This window comes from Narcine bancroftii, chromosome 4 (genome assembly GCF_036971445.1).
Source record: "Narcine bancroftii isolate sNarBan1 chromosome 4, sNarBan1.hap1, whole genome shotgun sequence".
Classification (NCBI taxonomy): domain Eukaryota; kingdom Metazoa; phylum Chordata; class Chondrichthyes; order Torpediniformes; family Narcinidae; genus Narcine; species Narcine bancroftii.
Window position 1 is genome coordinate 114,015,199 of NC_091472.1, and position 19,070 is coordinate 114,034,268.

General features: G+C 45.6%; 1 protein-coding gene and 1 long non-coding RNA gene across 24 annotated transcripts in view; one reads left to right on the top strand and one right to left on the bottom strand.

Annotated features, from left to right (window-relative positions):
* The window catches only part of LOC138761007 (uncharacterized), an 82,284-nt gene extending 68,691 nt beyond the window's left edge, over nt 1-13,593 (bottom strand). For both annotated transcript variants that reach the window (XR_011356065.1, XR_011356064.1), the window contains exon 1: nt 13,500-13,593. This is a non-coding gene — a long non-coding RNA (uncharacterized lncRNA). The remainder of the gene's footprint in view (nt 1-13,499) is intronic.
* plcb4a (phospholipase C, beta 4a) overlaps nt 1-19,070 on the top strand; it is a 628,445-nt gene that overhangs the window by 89,402 nt on the left and 519,973 nt on the right. The gene's annotated exons all lie outside the window — the stretch shown is intronic.

Genomic DNA, 19,070 nt, shown 5'->3' on the forward strand with positions numbered 1-19,070 from the left:
CATTTTAATGGTTTTGTTATATCCAGCATCTTTAAACCCCCATTTTTCGGGCTGTCTGGGCCTCCCAGGAACAACCCAAATTTTTTTTTTAACCCTTCAAGTAACAAAGCTGTAAATTAATTAAGTAAAAAAAAAACCTCTGCCGACCAGGCAGCACGGAGCTGGAGTGACAACATTGTGCCCTCACTGGGAACAGGAACCTTGGCCTACCAGTCAGGAGCAGTGACAGCAAACCTCAGGGTCCCAGGCAGGAATGGTTATGATGCCCCCCAGCAGTGGGGAGGTGTTGGGAGCAGTGGTGGGGAGGTGCTTCCAGCATAGACTTGTATGCCAAATCCATGTCAATTTTTAAAAAATGAATTTAAGGTCTCAGAAGTATATCTGCCATATAAGTCGACACCCCTCCCCCTCCACTTTTTTGAGAATTTTTTTAAGGTTTCACAACTCGACTTGTACCCCAAAATATATGGTAATCCTAATGTTTGTCATACAAATATAGTAGGCTTATTGATGGTTGCTGAGTGCCCTGTAATTCAGTTTGGCAAAAATCAAATTAAGCATGAAATAGTTTCAGTGGGCAATATTTTTAGAAGTAACTTTCTTTAGTGTGGTATATCTTGTGGATAGCGTTTGTTAATTGGACTATGCTATTAGCTTTATCCAGTATTCTTCTTGTGGTTATCCATCCTATAGATAATGATGGTTCCTTTCAGTCAGTTTGTGGGGTTTGATATGAGGAAACCCACTCCTTAGAAAGGAACAGTGTATGAGTGAATGGGTTTTGGTGAGTAGGGGGTTGCACAGGTCCAGACCCAACCTATCGAAATCCCCTTTCAGATCCAGCAGTATGGTGAGGCCCATGTCAGCTGGTGGAAGTTTTGTTGCAATGAATGGCCAGACAAAGCTTCGAATCAAGGGATGCCCTTTCCGCACTTCACAGCATACGTTTCCTAGATGGCCGTTGGCCCTGCGAGAAGGTTCATCTGCCCTTTAACAGAACTTGATTTTCATCCTGCAGGGTGTCAAGCCACCCTTTTCACCAGGCAAGCCTGGTGTGGAAGCTGGTTTAGTCCCAGACCATGTGACAGGTAGTACTGGTTTACATGGTGCCAGTAACACTCAGACGAATGACCTACTTTATCTAGTAGCATTTCACGTACTCTAGTTATGGCCCAATATATAAAATAGTGCTATTCTTGTCCTGTTTACTTTTTAGTTTTATCATATGTGCATATAACATTAATCCATATAAATTAGCAAATGCCATGGATTTTATTCAGAAAATCAGCCCAATCCAATCAAGAAAGCTTAAAAAATATATGTTTTGTATTTTAGTAGAAAATGGTGCATTGGAAAGTTTTTAAAAAATGTTTGTGCATTAATGGGAACAGTTGTTTAACTCTTTGTGATTCTGTACTTTTGTCTCAGATTCAACAGATTGCACGATCAAGTTCATTCCAATTGTACAGAAATCGTTTTAATTGTAATTCATTTGATGTGGTGGAAGTTTTAAAAACTCCATATCTTGCATAATGTCTATTGGCCTCAAACTGGTACTCATGCCTGCAGACCAAGCAGTATTTGAGTCACAATACGAAAGCCATTGCATTATCTACAAAGCTTCATTGATGTCATGCATGTTTTTCTCTGGAGGCTTCTTTAAAGAATTTGGCTATCCTTGTGAAAAGCTAAGATGTTTTTCATAGCCTCTGCTGCAATAAGGTCTGGAGTTTCTTTTTAGTCTCACCATAGAGTGGAAACAATATCTGAAAATGTTCTCTGGTTGGCCAGTGTATCTACTGTTTCATCTTGTATTTGTATGTGTGAGTTCTCAGACAACACATGGATGAAGGAAAAGGTTCTTTACTTTAAAGTTGTTGTAAACAGCACCATGAAGCTTGCCATAAGGCTGCGAGCCTCCATTACATCATGCCATGAGGCTGCCAGCCTCCATTACAGCATGCCAGGAGGCTGCCAGTCTCCATTACAGATCAAACATACTGCGTGTCAGCCCCCTGCTGGCAGCCAAGTATAATCAAATGGTAAGGCATTGTTAGTTGCATTGCAACCATGATCATCTACCACATAAGACTTCTGTGCATATGCTTTCACAAGCTGAATATTCCCGTGTATCAACTTTGTAGACATCAATTAGTGACTTAAGCCTCCACTAGGAGCGGTGGGAAGATAGAGGTAAGCAAATTGGTAAAATGCAAGCCCTGTGCATAAATATTTGCATGGATTGGTTTGGGAATGGCACAACACTTGCCAAAAAAGGGGAGAGGTGGCAAAATTAACTGAGCACTTTGTAGTGATGAAAGTTTAGTGCTGAATGTACTGGTCTGCTGTGTTTTTAAAAAGTATACACATTTACTTTACCAGTTTCAACCATTTGACTTAACCTAGTTATCTAATAACTTCAGTCTTCGTAAAGGGTTCTCGCCCAAAATATTGGTCATTTTTTTTCTCACCACTGATGCTCATCCTGCTGAGTTACTCCAGCAGATAGATTGTTCGTTCTAGATTCCAGTATTTGCAGTCTGCTGGGTGTCTCTAATATGAGTTGCTTTAATCTCTTGTATTATAACCACTTAAGTATTGAGTTGTACAGCCAAATAGTTCATTAACAGCAATTTTGCAACACTGTATTCAATTATCTCTCTGGGAAAACAGCTGGATTGCTAACTATGAACATTTTATCAAATCTAAATTGTTTAATCTTTTTCTCAGACAAGAATAAGCAAACATTAAGGAACAAATTAATAATGAATCAAATTAATAATAATCATCATCCACTTCTGATTTCTGTGCATTAACTTTGGAAAGAGATTGGTGGAATCAATGGTCAAATGCATTTTTAAAGTAAACCAATGATTTATGTTGACTTAATGTTGAAGGGAATTAAATGTGATATTTCTTCCTCAGTTGAATCCCAGAAGTGTTGACAAATAACAAGGAAAGCTAAAGATGAATAGGTGGGAAGTTGGGAAAATTAAGAAAGGAAAACATGGAAAAGTTTTTTTTCTCCCCAACACCATTAGGGTCTAAGAACCAAAGAACACTATAGCACAGAAAAAGTTCCTTCAGCCCTTCTAGTCAGTGCTGAACTATTATTCTACCCACTCCCAATGACCTGCAGCAGGACAATAGCTCTCCATTACTTTCCCATCCATGTACCTGTCTAAATTTTTCTTAGATGATAAAATGGAGCCCGCATTCACCACTTCGGCTGGTAGCTAGGTCTATACTCTAGTCACTCACTGTGTGAAGAAATTCCCCAAGTGTTCCCTTTAAACATTACCCCTTTTGCATTAACCCATGTCCTCTTGTTCTTGTCTGACCTAATCTCAATGGGAAAAGCCTGCTGCGTTTACTTTCTCCCTACCACTCATAATTTTGTATATTTCTATTAAATCTCCCTTCATTCTTCCTTGCTCCAGGGAATAAAATCCGAACCTGTTTACCCTTTCCTTGAAACTCTTTTTCTAAAGTCCCAGCAACATCCTTGTAAATTTTCTCTGCAATCTTCTTATTGATATTTTTTCTGTAGTTAGATGATCAAAACTGCATACAATTCTGCTTTATACAAATCCATCATAACATTCTCAATTATGTATCTGTCTTCCCAGATCTCCCTGTTCGACTGCACTCCTCAGTGTCCTACTGTTTATGCATATGTCCAACTTTTATTACTCCTCCCAAAGTACAGCATTTCACACTTCTCCACATTAAGTCAAATCAAGTTTATTATCGTCAGATAAGTGCAACCTGACAATACAGCGTTCTCCAGTCCTTGATGCAGACTCAAAACTAGACATAATGTACATACAGGCAAAAAATTCATATGCAGGACAAGTATACAAATAAATAAAGAAATATTGTTTTGTAAATATGAGAGTCTCGGATGGTTAGTGTGAGCAGTTCCTTTGGTCTTTCAGCATTCTCACTGCCTGTGGGAAGAAGCTGTTCCTCAGCCTGGTGGTGCTGGCTCTGATACTCCTGTATCTTTTTCCTATTAGGAGTAGCTGAAAGATGCTGTGTATGGGGTGAAAGGGGTCCTCAACAATTTTATGAGCCCTGCAGATGATGATCCTGGTAGATCATGTCAATCTTGGGGGCGTTGGGAAGTTGATCCTCCCTGCCACTCTTACGATCCTGTGAATTGATCTGCCGTGGCGGCCCGCAATTGCAGAGATTGGGCCGGCACATCGCGTGGCAGCAGACGCGTCAGAGATCGCTAAAGCGACTTCCAGGACAATGAACTGGCGGAGGGCAGAAGCTGGGGCAGCATCAGACCAACAGCCCTAAAATGGATGGTCAAGCTGCCCAGGTAACTCAGCAGAAACAGGCTGGGGAAGAAGGGCATTCATATTCATGAATGTTCCCACCCGTTATTGTTATTCATATGGCTGACTCAGTCAATCAGCAAAAAACGGCAGGAACTTGAACAGTATAAAAGCAGCCTTTCCACCCCTAATAAAGGAGTGAGTTTAACCTGCCACACTGTGTGTGTTTGTGTGTATTTCTTTGTAGCGGTTGGCTACAATTGGTGACTCCGATGGTGTAAAAGGAATCTAATGAAGCAGCAGTCAATGCAGTTGGCCTGAAGATTCCGACCTTCTGGACAGTTCGTCCTGGCGTGTGGTTTGATCAGGCGGAGGCTGAGTTCCAGATTCAGGGCATAACAGCAGAGACCACCCAGTACTACCAGGTGGTCAGTGCCCTGGATCCGCAAACTGTAGACAGAGTGGCCAATTTTATCCACAGGCCACCATCGGAAGGCACTTACATTGCTTTAAAAGAGCTATTAACCAAGACGTTTAGACTCTTTGAGCGAGAGCGAGGAGCACGTTTGCTCCACCTGGATGGGCTTGGAGATCGATCCCCATTGGCACTCATCAACGAGATGCTGGCCGTCCTGGGAGGTGAGCAGCCTGGCATCATGTTTGAGCAGGCGTTCCTGGAACAGATGCCTGAAGACATCCAACTGCACCTGGTGGATGCGGATTTCACCGACCTCCCCCCACCCCCCACTCCCCCCCCCCCCCCCAGAAAGTTGCAGCACGGGCAGACATTCTGTAGAAACAGAAGTGCTCGGCTACCATGGGGCTCGTAAAGAAGTCCCGCAATCAGACCAGGGCAGTCCCAAGCAAGGAACAGCAGATTACAGGCAGGAGTGAGTCCAGCAGCAGATGGTACTTCTACCACCGGAGATGGGGCATGGAGGCCCGCCGATGCCAGTCCCCCTGCGAATTCCAGGGAAACGACAAGGTGAGCCATCGCTGATGGCTATGACGGCTGGCTACCAAGAAAGCCTCCTGTACATCTGGGACCACCTGACCGGCAGACACTTCCTGGTGGATACAAGAGCAGAGGTCAGTGCGATGCACCCGACAGGGTTGGACACTAGGCGCAGGCTAGCGGGACCTACATTGAGGGCTGCCAACAACAGCAGTATACGGACCTATGGCACTCATAGGGCCGAGCTGCAGTTCGGGGGCAGTCACTTCTCGTGGGAGTGGAACAACCACTCCTTGGAGTGTATTTCCTGCGAGCCCACAGCCTCCTAGTGGACCTTAAGGGTAAGCGACTTGTCCACACTGAGACCTATGAGACCATTGCACTGAGGGGTGCTAGGTTTCCGGCAATGTACCTGGACTCTGTCCACAGCTTGGAGGATGAGTTCTCCAAGGCGCTAGTGGGATTCCCAGCAATCCTTCCCCTTCGGTTCACAGCAGAGATGCCTTGACATGGCATCAGACATCACATCCTGACCAAGGGCCCTCCTCTCTATGCAAAGGCAAGACGACTTCCCCTGGAGAAGCTCCAACTGGCCAAGGAGGAGTTCCGCAAGCTCGAGGAGTTGGGTGTTGTTTGACAGTTAGACAGCACATGGGCCTCGCCCCTGAACAAGGTGCCTAAAGCAACTGGGGGCTGGACACCATGTGGCGACTATCGCTGGCTCAACGAAGCCGCCACCCCAGACCTTTACCCCGTGCCACACATCCAGGATTTTGCCGCAAACTTGCACGGGGAAACAATATTCTCAAAAGTGGACCTCGTGCGAGGGTATCACCTGATCTCAGTGCATCCTGATGACATCCCTAAGACGGCCATTTGGGCTGTTCGAGTTCCTGAGGATGCCATTCAGGTTCAAAAATGAGGCACAGACATTCCAGCGACTGATGGACGCAGTGGGCTGAGACCTGGACAGCACTTTTGTCTACCTCAACATATCCTCGTGGCAAGTAGAACCCAACAGGAATACCTTCAACACCTCTGAAATCTCTGTAGTTGTCTGCGTGAGTTCGGCCTCACCATCAACCTGGCTAAATGCCAGTTTGGCCTGAACACCATCGATTTCCTGAGCCACAGGATTACAAAGGACGGGACCACACCACTGCCCGACAAGGTAAAGGGCATCCGCAACTTCCCGAAGCCCAGTAAAACCAAAGGTCTGCAGGAGTTCATGGGGAAGATAAATTTTTATCACAGGTTTATCCCAGCAGCTGCTCGAGTAATGCGCTCTCTGTTCATCCTGATGACCGGCAAGGAGAAGGACCTGACCTGGGATGACGAATCTGCATGTGCGTTTGTGGAAACCAAAGAAGACCTGGCCAAAGCTGCACTCCTGACCCACCCCACACCAGATGCACCCATGGCCCTCACAGTCGATGCCTCAGGAACAGTGATTGGTGGAGTCCTGGAGCAGCAAATAGAAGGAAGTTGGAACCCACTAGCTTTCTTCAGCAAACATCTGCGGCCCTCTGAACTAAAGTACAGTGCTTGCGATAGAGATCTGCTGGCGCTGTACTTAGCCATCTGCCACTTCCAGTACTTTCTTGAGGGAAGGACTAACATGGACCACAAACCACTGACTTTCACCCTGGCTAAAATCTCCGATCCTGGTCAGCCCGCCAACAGAGACACTTGTCTTACATCTTGGAGTACATCACTGACGTCCAGCACATCTCGGGCAAAGACAATGTGGTCGCAGATGCCTTGTCAAGACACAGCATCCACTCCCTGGCCAATGGTCTGGGTTCGCAGCACTGGTAGAGGCACAGCAGCAGGACGACGAGATCCAGCAGTACAGGACCGCTGTCACAGGCCTTCGGCTTCAGGACATTCCAGTCGGCACAGGTACTACCACCCTCCTGTGCGATGTGGCCACTGGGCAGGTTCAACCTATTGTCCCAATGGCATGGAGGTGATGAGATTTTGACTCCATCTATGGGCTGGCATACCCATCCATCAGGACTACGGTCTGGCTGGTGGCCAGCAAGTACACGTGGTATAGATTGCAGAAACAAGTCTGGGGTTGGGCCAATGCGTGTACGCAATGCCAAACAGCCAAAGTGCAAAGACACACCAAGGTCCTCCCACAGCCTTTCGAGCCCACGGAACCCAAGTTTTACCACATTCACTTGGACATAGTGGGACCCTTGCCAGACTCTCAGGGTTTCTGCTACCTGTTCACAGTGGTGGACTGCTTCACCCGGTGGCCAGAAGCAGTCCCCCTGGCCGACTCATCCACCAGGTCCTGTGACAAAGCACTCCTCTTGTCCTGGATTGCAAGATTCGGACTGCCACATCACATCACTTCTGACCGAGGCGCACAGTTCACCTCCAGTTTGTGGACTGACATTGCCAATCTGTGGGGTGCTCAGCTACACCATACGACGACATACCACCCGCAAGCAACGGCATGGTGGAGCATTCCAACAGATACCTCAAGACCGCCCTCTTGATCAGACTCAAGGGCCCCAACTGGGTGGACGAGCTACCATGGGCACTACTGGGCATCCGAACTGCGCTGAAAGAAAACCTCCATGCATCCTCTGCTGAACTAGTCTACAGAGCCCCACACGTGGTTCCCGCGGATTTCGTTCCGCAGGCCAGAGGACAGCAGGAGGCGACAACTACCTTCCTGGACAGGTTGCATGAAAAGGTTCGTAACCTGGCTCCGATCCCACCCTCCAGACACTGACAAGCCAAGTCCAACATCCCCAAAGAACTCAAGGACTCTGAGTACATATTTGTACACAGAGGACCCCACCGTTCACCACTTCAGAACCCATATGAAGGTCCCTTTCAAGTCATCCGGAACAATGGAGCCACCTTCAAGCTGGACATTGGTGGTAAACCAAAGATCTTCATCACGGATAGACTCAAGCCTGCCCACCAGACCTAACACAACCCGTGGAGACACCAACATCTCAATGCAGAGGCAGACCACAAAAGACTTTGGGGACTATACCTACGGACACTATTGACTGTAACGCCGGTTCTGAGGTGGGGGGGGGTAATGTGGCGGCCCGCAATTGTGGAGATCAGGCCTGTACATCGCGCGGCAGCAGATACAGACAGAGATCGCTAAAACGACTCCCAGGACAATGAACCGGCAGGGGTAGAAGCTGGGGCAGCATCAGACCAACAGCCCTAAAATGGCATTGGTCAAGCTGCCCAGGTAACTCAGCAGAAACAGGCTGGGGAAGAAGGGCATTTATATGCATGTATGTTCCCACCCGCTATTGTTATTCATATGGATGACTCAGTCAATCAGTATCAAAGCAGCCTTTCCAGCCCTAATAAGGCCACAGTATGTGTGTGTGTTTCTTTGTAGTGGTCTGCTACAACTGTACCATGCTGTGGCCAAGATGCTCTTGATAGAACTCCTATAGAAGATTAACATGATGGTGGCATGTAGCATTGCCTATTTCCGTCTTCTCAGGAAGTGGAGTTGGGGTTGTGCCTTCCTGACAAGTGAGGAGTTGTGTGTCCATGAAAGGTCACTAGTTAAGTGGACTCCAAGGAACTTGGTGCTTTCTCCTCTCTCCACAACAGAATTAAATTCCAGTTTACCACATTATCATCCAAGTCATTGACATAGATGAGATACAGCAATGGGCACAGCACCAAACCCTGAACACACCACAAGTCATAGGCCTCTGGTCAGAGAGGCAGCCACCTTCTGCCATTCTCTGGCTTCTCCCTCAAAGCCAATGACTAATCCAGTTTTCTACCTCTTAATGAACACTGAGCGTCTGAACCTTCTTGACTAACCTCCCACGAGGGGCCTTGTCATAGGTGTTACTAAAGTCCATGTAGACAACATCTATTGCATTTCATCAACTTTCCCGGAAACCTCTTCAAGAAAACTCTACAAGATAAGTGAATCATAACCTACCATGCACAAATTCATGTTGACTGTCCCTCATCAGTCACCGTCTATCGTAACACTTGCATATTTTATCTCTTAGGATACTCTCTAATAACCTACCCACTACAGATGTCAGGCACACCTATCTATAATTTCCCAGAATATTAGAGCCCTTTTTAAACAATAGAACAAATATCCCTTGAAAACCAAGCCTTTAACTTTGCCTTTAATCCGTATAGGAACATGTAAACTCTGTACTCTCAAAATGTCACCATTGAAGGTCTCCTACTCACCAAGCACATCCTTGCCAGTAAATAACATATCCCAATCCACACTTTCTAGATCCTTTATCATTTCCTCCAAATTGGAATTTCTCTGATTTAGAATTTCAACCCGAGGACCAGACCCCTGTCCATCTTCATAATTATCTTGAAATTAATGGCATTGTGATCACTGCACCCAGTGTGAACCTCTCTGAACTACTTATAAACTAATCATAAATGCAGCAAGGTAAACTTTTCCATGTTGGCATGTTTCATGGCAGTTCAAATGCAAACAACATCTCCACTGAGACGCATCAGTCAACATTATTAACATTGGCGTACTGGTGCCTCTGCTTGCCCAGAAACCCTTTACCATCGATGTATCTTTGTGTTTGAAACCGAGCTTGCTCTTTTCATTTGGCTTTTCTTTTCTGTTACATTTCTAAGGTGAGTGGAGGAAAGTTTGGGGGAGATGTTAGAGATTATTTTTTTTCTCCCACATAGAGTGATGAGTGTATGGAATGCATTGCCGGGGTGATGGAGAAGGCTAGTAAAATAGGGACATTCAAAAGACTTAGGTCATGAATGTTAAGAAAATTTAGTATTATGGAGACTGAGGTTGTGAACATTTAGATTGATCCTGAAAAAAGTTCATGTCGGGCAGCACAACGTCATGGGCCTAAGGCCTCATAGAGTGCTGTTCTATTGTCTAATTTAAAACTGATAATGGTGAAAGTGAACCAGAATTCTTGCTGTCTGTTCTGAACAAATTTAGTTCCTTGATCAAATTTGATGTAATTTTAGTTTTTGTTACCAATTTAGTTGATTTATCCAATATGGAATCCAAGCAATTAAACATTCTCATCATCTACATTTGGTACATAAATACTCATAAGAGTCCAGATTTCAGAATAAATTTGTCAATGAACCAAAACTTATCTTCCCACAGGATCTGTTATTAAACTTTGAATTTTCACCGGTAATATTTTCTTTATTAATATTATTACTCTTCTTGCTTTGGAATTAAAGGATGGCAATACCACTTGACTAACCCATTCTCTTTTTAATTTCAAATGCTCTTTTTCAGTCAAATGAGTTTCTTGTAAAAATGCTATATCAATTGTCAAGTTCTTCATATAAGCAAAATAAGCAAAAATTCTTTTTATTTGGACTATAAAGCCCATTAACATTAAAACCAAGAAAACTTCGTTTTATTATTTAAATCTAAATCACTTCCAGTCCCACCCTCCCAGGTCTTCATCATCCAACGCCAGCAACTCCTGTGTCCCAAATTAAAAAAAATAGAAAAAGAAAGGGAAAAAGAAGCCAGATGGATATAACCCCCCCCCCCCACCCCACAAATGCTGTATTAAAAACAAAACAGCACTATCCCCCCTCCTCTTTCCAGATTGTGGCTCCAACCTGTCTGCAACCCCTGTTGACAGCTTGAAATCTGTAATGGTACAACTGTCTTGGGTGTAAGCTGTATCTGTATCACCTCCCTTTGCATTTCTCATTGAGGACTTGTACCTCCCGTTCCTGGTGATCTTCTTTAATTGAAGGAAGAGATTTTACAAGAATTCTTGCTGTTTCCATTGCTGCAAAAACATTTAGATTGGTTGTTATCCAAAATCACATCTAATGTAGCTGGATGTCTGAACGTAAACTTGTAACTTTTCTTCCAAAGAATCTTCTTCACTGGATTGAACTCTTCTTACACTGCCTTACACTAATCAGCATGAAAGAAGATTTTCTTCCCATCGCTTATCATAGGTGCCATATTTTGTCTTTCCTTTTACCATTAGGAAAATTTTCTTCACGCAGAACATTAGGAATCAATTTTTGAAAAAAAATTCCACAGGATTCTCGCTACCTTTAGAGTCTTCTCCAAGACCAATGATCTTAACATTATTGCGTCTGCTATGATTCTCCAGAATATCAATCTTTTCCATCAATTCTTTCCTCTGTAATTCCCAGACATTCCCAGAAGTTTCAACCTTTTCAATTCTGTCCATGCAAATATTCATATCATTTTTAACAATCTGCACATCTAATTCCACTCTTTGAACTTTTTCTTTAACTTTGTTAACTTATGCAGCATACTTCATCGTATCAGATCTGACATCTTTCACATCACTTCTTATATTCTGTATATCTTCTCTTAACATCTTAATTGCCCTTTCAATAATGAAGGAAGATTCTTTATAATGGCACTTTGGCTTTTTTCTTATTCTTCACCACCACCTGATTCCTCTTGATCTTCATTTCCTTCTGTTTCAAGACCTGTCAAAGGAACAGGTGTTTCTGATAGCTCTTTCACAAGTTGTAGTACCTCTATTCTCCCAGTGCCAGAGGTGGCGCTATCAGGTCTCCATTCCAAAACTTGTTCCTTACTGAGCATGCTGAGGGGTAACCCTTCATGCATGCGCACTATGTTCTGTTACTCCTCGGGAGAGATGTCTATGGCTCCAGCGCCGTCTTCCTCAGTTCCCTGGAGGTGGCGCTGCTGCTGGTTTCAGGAAGGCTGACATCGCTTCCGTTGTCCATGGAACATGAGCCCCAGGCTCCTCTGTGAAGGTAGGCCATACATTCTCCATTTCTTTTGTTGCTTTACTCATTGTTAACTTGGTTTTTGCTGTCTTCTTTCCTCTTCCAGCCACGCCCAGCAGATTAAAGATAGGTTCCAAGAGGTTTTAATTTCTATAAATTATTTTCAAAATTTTTATTTTCAGGCTTCAAAGTTTTTCACCAGGGAGAGTCCTTGTTTCACCTCCTTCCCTCATGCCATATTGCTCCGCCCCCCCCATCCATCTTCTTGATCTCGATGGATGGAGAGAATGGAAGAGATTTTTTGACAGAACCCAAAATGTGAACATAAGAATGTCATTCCATTAATACTGCTTGACCTGCTGAGTGTTTCTGGCATCTGCAGTTTCCTTTCACTTTTTAAGGAAAGAGTGTAGAGCTGTATTTTAAATTTTAAATTTATACAGCATGGTAACAAGCCATTTCAGCCATGGATCTGGGCTACCCCCAGTGCTCCTCGCTCCCAGCCTCAACCCAGGACCCCCCCACCTGACAGACAATGCTGGCTGCCTACCCCTTCCATTGTTCACTTACTACTGCAGGTGACAGGCTGGACACCGGTATTTCTGAACTACCTCCTTGCATACACTGCAAATCTGTTGTTGTTTTGTCAACCTATATAAATCTTTTTAAGGGACTGTGGGGAAAGTGCTAGCAATAAATAGTAAAAAGCACACAATTTTTAAACAGAGTGGGAAAGTTGGTAGCACTATCACGCACAATTTATAAATATCGTGGGGGTAAGGTGATGGCAGACCTGCCCTCTCCCAGAATTCCATGCGGCAGAGAAAGGGCTGCATGCCTGGCTTCATGCAAGTTGCATTCATGGAGGGGTTTCTCCGCCACATGCATTCTGGGAAGTCAGGGCTGCCATTGCTTTTCCCCACAGTCTTTATAAATTGTGCGCTATAGCGCTACCAATTTTCCCATGATGTTTAAAATTGTCCGTTATTGATATTCATTTACTCTCTTTTTTTCTCCCCCACCCCCCCCGCTGCAACTTTCCCATAGCAAAGTTTACACCTTTATTTTAATCTTTTCTTCCTTCATGTTTCTGCATGCACACAAAAACTTGAGTCATTTCAATGCCACTATACAGTTACCCATTTCACACGTGCCTGATTGCAATGCCAGTGTCTGCAGACACCGGACGGGTATTGTACTAGGGGGTGAGGCCAACAATCCCCAGCGTGAGATAATGTCATCTGACACCAGTGTTGAGCTGATTTTGTTTTCACACTAGACACTTTCAAGGCCGATTGGTGGTTAATTCCTGGTGTCACTTGTAAGTGTGAAAGGAGATTTTAAAAAGGCTCAGAAAAATGATGTTCAGAAAGCAATATCAGTATGAGTAGCCATTTAAGTTTGACTGCTGGTTACTTTAAACTAGTGATTCACAAAGTGGGTGGTGCGACCCCAACCCCCCCACCTACTGGGGATAGTGGAAAGATCCAAGGAGGCAGTGAGGGAAAAGGGGGCATTCTGACCATTTGTTTGTCTCTTGCTGTCGTCATCTGAGATATTGGGCCTCGAACTTCCTGGCTGGGAAATGTCAGTTGAATGAATCTGCTGGGAGATCTGGCCACAATTCTATTGCTGCAGAGTGGACCATTACCAAACAATGGACCATTACCAAACAATGGTCCACCCCTTCTGACACAGCAGCTCCACTACTGCTTCCAGCAGGGTATCAATGAATGCATGTAGGGCCTCAGTGTGGCCTGGAGGAGGCGCCGATGGGGGATGGCCCAACCAGTGCCCTTTGCGGACAGATCGCATCTGTTGCTCAACTTCCCTGCACAATGCACCTTCCAGATTGTATACAGGGTGAAGGCAAAGATTGTGTTGATCCGGTCTTTAGTTAGCCCTACAATCTTTTTTGCATTCTGGGCCCTAGCACACTCGGCCCTCTCCAGGTACTCCAGCCCTTCCAACAGTTTCCCTTGCTATCTTACCAACCGATGGACAGATTAATGACAGCACAATACCGTTCGGATAGTGAGGGACGATGGCCCCCTTCAAATAGTGAGGGACAGTGGCCCCCTTCGGATAGTGAGAGGTGGTGGCCCCGTTCGGATAGTGAGGGACGGTGGCCCCGTTCGGATAGTGAGGGACGGTGGCCCCGTTCGGATAGTGAGGGACGGTGGCCCCGTTCGGATAGTGAGGGACGGTGGCCCCCTTTGGATGGTGAGGGACGGTGGCCCCCTTTGGATGGTGAGGGACGGTGGCCCCCTTTGGATGGTGAGGGACGGTGGCCCCCTTCGGATAGTGAGGGACGGTGGCCCCCTTCGGATAGTGAGGGACGGTGGCCCCCTTCGGATAGTGAGGGACGGTGGCTCCCTTTAGATAGTGAGGGATGGTGGTAATCAGTTGTCCTGCTACTCTGGCAGTAATCCAGAGCCCTCAGGGGTCTCACAGCCATGGGCACCCTCATATAGTCCAGTAACTAGAGCCCAGTCACTAAGGTCCCTAATCACATCCTCTACCGTACACCACTCTGACAGCAACTGTAAATCCCACTGCAACAAAGAAGAGCCCATCACCCAGACAGGAACTTCTTCCTGGACCCACAGCACGTGTCACCCTCCAAGGCCTCAGACAGCTTCCTGACTGGATAACCCACCCAGAAACCTGTTTCCGATGGGGTATGCTCATGTTTAACCAACTGCATCCCAGATCTGGAGCAGCCACGTGGCCACAGCTCAAACTACCGTACGTTGACCAGCCTGCACGCTAGCTGCGTACCTTTATTCTCTCTGGCCCAGGTTTCGCCATCGGTGAGCAATGCTGCAGCAACATTTACACCTCAAATGTTAACTGGGTGATCTTGTGTTCCTTTTGTTGCAAGGCTTTGTGTCAGTGCTGCAGGAAGACTGTCAGCAGCCAAGTGATCCTTCCCCTTACATCCTGTGAACTCCAATTATTTGAGGAGGGCCACAAGATGCTGGCAAGTCTCCTCCCTTTACAAGTCCATGCTCTCTGATTATTCCGTTGGCTTGTGATGCTCCCCCAGAACACTGGCCAGAGTGCTGAACCCAGTAGTATCTTTGATCGACCAAGATATTCTGTTCCCTCTACACATGGGGCCCCCTCATTTTAGCCTTTTGCCGGAACATCATTCCCATCCAATTGCCTGGTTCTTCTCGTAGTGCCAATCTGTGGTAGGAAAACCAGTTCGAAGGGTTCAAATAGTGACAATCTTCACTACGTGTCAGTACAAAATAGTGAACTTTATTTACACACGACACCAATACATAACAGGAGACACACATTCGCCCAGATGCGAACCAGTAATGTTCTGATAGAAGTTTGCAAAATGAGACCGATATTAATTAGTGGGTTCATGTAATCAGTACCTACCACCTGTATCGTGACAAGCAGACATGGCACACCAATTAACAAGGTGATGTGTATTTATCCACAAGTGATAAGGGCGAGACATGATGGCTGTTCTTAAATTTTCAGAGGTGCTAGGAATGTGGTCTGAGAGCCAAGGGGGCGGCAGTCTGAAAAAGTTCGGGATCCACTACTTTAAAGCAATGAATACTTAACACTGTATCTAGATGCATGTGTAGTATATCATTAGGTTCTTTCAAGTGGCCAGAATACCCCAATGTAAAGCCGCATATTCTTCCCCTATGTGGCTGTCGGGAGGCCACCTGAAAGAGCAGGAGACACCTCCGAAGCGCTCTTTCTAACCCTCCTCTGAGAGGGATAATCACCAGAGCACTGAAGTCGTCTTAGGCACCTGAATGCAGCCGCCTGAAAGTGGTTGCTAAGGGGTGGGCTGATGACAATCAGTTGGCGACCCAACTCCCCGCGCCTAACAGCCTGCTGTCCCTGCCCCCTGGCGTGGGACTTTGGGGGTGGGGTGGCCAGCGTGGGACTTCGGGGCTGGGGCAGCTGGCACGGGACGTCGGGGCTGGGGTGGCAGGTGCGGGACTTTGAGGTGCCGGCCGCCCCTGCCCCGACGTCCCGAAGGGACAGGAGGCGGAGTGTGCTCCAAGGTCCCTCTCCTGAAGCTGTCCACAGGCCTGCTTCTGCTTCTGCAGGCACATTCTTGGTGGAGAATGCACCTGAAAGCAGCTATTGCTTGGTATTTGGGGATAAATTCTGTGCCTCTGCACTCTACCCCTTCTCTTCCTTCTACGTTGCCTGAAAATTACTCACTGAATATGATAAATGGCTTCTCTCTTTGTGCAGTATATTTTGATATTGACACTTGTAAACAGTGACAATTTAAAATGCAACAATGTTTCAATTTATTATTTTGTTTTACTAAATCTCTTAGGATGTTTTTACCTTTGCACGTGCTACCTTTTGGGGAGGGTGGACAGGTCAGTGGAAAGACCGAAAGATTTAAGTTGTGTGACAGTTTGCTGTCTTATTTTTTCAGTTCATCAGAGACAATAGTGGTTGTGTTTGATGATGCTGTCAAATGGACTTTTTTGGTAAACAGGATTATGCAATGTGCACCCAGCTGTAGCCTCATTCCCATCAACTTTTAGTGTGATGAATGTGTTCCCTGCGGGTATTTTCGAAGATTGACACAGTATTTTTCTGATGAGCTGTGTTGATTTATAGAATTTAATTTTGTTGCTTTATTTTACTTATTCAGCAACATCTGTGTATTTCTCACACCACCATTTCAGAAAGCATTTCAGCGACCACTGAAGTACTGGGTCCAGAGTAACATGTAACAATGGCAGATTTCCTCCCCAAAGGATGTTACTGAACCTGATGCAGTTTTACAACAAATCATTCATCGTGACTAATGACTAATTCTAAAAAGTCAAACCTAACCTGCTGGATGATCTCGGTGGGTTGAGCAGCTTCAGAGGGAGGAAAAAAAAAGATGGTACATATTTCAAGCCAAAACTCTGAAATCCAGATTAAAAAATACAAGTGTCCTCTCCCAGGTTAATCCCATGCTTCTTGCACTATTTTGCAGTTTGTTTCTGAAAGTACATTTCCTGGGTAATCGGAAGTGATTATGGAAGAGAAATTGAAATAAAACTGGAAAGAGCAGATGAATTAAAACAAGAATTAAAAAAAAAATTGAAGTCCAACATTAGTAGAACAATTGAATGTTTGGCCAGATAATTGTGTGTTGCATCTGTGCACATGGTAATTTGTATTTGATTGGTGTGTTTGACAAGTGCTCTACTACCAGAGGTTTTGTCTCAGTGCAGATCTTACTGGCTGATGCCCATGAAAACTGAAGACATCTGGTGGCTGTTGGCCATTTGTACCACAGGCAGGCTGATGTCTGTGCACGTGCGGTAAACCACAGAAGGTCATGTGCCTGTACATCTGACAGACCTTCCCATCATTGGACTTGCCATCAAATCTGGGTACAGAGGAGAGAGGGAGGGATCAATGAGAGTTTATTATCCATAAGTACAATGTGCAGTTGCACCAACATTCTTATTTGCTATAGCCTTATAGCTTCCACTCTGTCCTGGCCTACCTGGAGAATGATTCCACGTACGCCAGGCCTCTGTTCATTGACTTCAGTTCGGTGTTTAATACAATCATTCTCCAGAGGCTGATGGAGAAACAGTCCTCTCCGGGACTCAACACCCCTTTAACTGGATCCTGGAACATTGAGCTCCGTCACACTGAGCAATGGCACATCTCAGGGCTGTGTGCATAGCCCACTCCTTTTCATGCTACTGACCCAGGACTGCATCACCAGATCCAGCTCCAACATTGTCATCAAGTTAGCAGATTACACAACAGTAGTTGGCCTCATCAGCAACAACGATGAGTCGCATTACAGAGAAAAGGTGGAAATGTTGACAAGTTGAAGGACATGATTATGGATCAGGAATGACCACAGTCCACATCAACAACTATGTAGTAGAGAGAGTGGAGAGCACCAAGTTCCTTGGAGTTCACTTAACTAGTGACCTGTTGTGGACACTCAACATCTCCTCACTTGTCAAGAAGGTGCTACAGTGACTGCACTTCCTGAGAAGACTGAAGTGGGCAAGGCTACCAGCCACCATTATGTCAATATTCTGTAGGAGCACTATCGAGAGCATCCTGGCTGGCTGCATCACAGTGTGGTACAGTTGCTGAGGAGAAATGGATCAGAGGTCAATCCACAGGACCAAAAAAGTGGCAGAGAGCTTCATTACAATCTCCCCCACCCACAGTTGAAAATCAGACCGCCCGAGAGTCTTGTGATTGTATCTAATAAATTTCACCCCACCAGACTCTTTAAAAAAAGCAAGAGGTGTATATATTTCTTCTTTCTTTGGCTTGGCTTCACGGATGAAGATTTATGGAGGGATATGTCCACATCTGCTGCAGGCTCGTTGGTGACTGACAAGTCCGATGTGGGACAGGCAGGCACGGTTGCAGCGGTTGCAAGGGAAAATTGGTTGGTTGGGTGTTGGGTTTTTCCTTCTTTGTCTTTTGTCAGTGAGGTGGGCTCTGTGGTCTTCTTCAAAGGAGGTTGTTGCCCGCCAAACTGTGAGGCACCAAGATGCACGTTTGGAGGCAATATCAGCCCACTGGCGGTGGTCAATGTGGCAGGCACCAAGAGATTTCTTTAAGCAGTCCTTGTACCTCTTCTTTGGTGCACCTTTGTCTCGGTGGCCAGTGGAGAGCTCGCCATATAACACGATCTTGGGAAGGTGATGGTCCTCCATTCTGGAGACGTGACCCACCCAGCGCAATTGGGTCTTCAGCAGCGTGGATTCGATGCTTGCGGACTCTGCCAGCTTGAGTAGTTCGATGTTGGTGATGAAGTCACTCCAATTAATGTTGAGGATGGAGCGGAGACAGCGCTGATGGAAGCGTTCCAGGAGCCGTAGGTGATGCCAGAAGAGGACCCATGATTCGGAGCTGAACAGGAGCGTGGGTATGACAACAGCTCTGTACATGCTGATCTTTGTGTGTTTCTTCAGGTGGTTGTTTTTCCAGACTCTTTGTGTAGTCTTCCAAAGGCGCTATTTGCCTTGGCGAATCTGTTGTCTATCTCGTTGTTGATCCTTGCATCAGATGAAATGGTGCAGCCGAGGTAAGCAAACTGGTTGACCGTTTTGAGT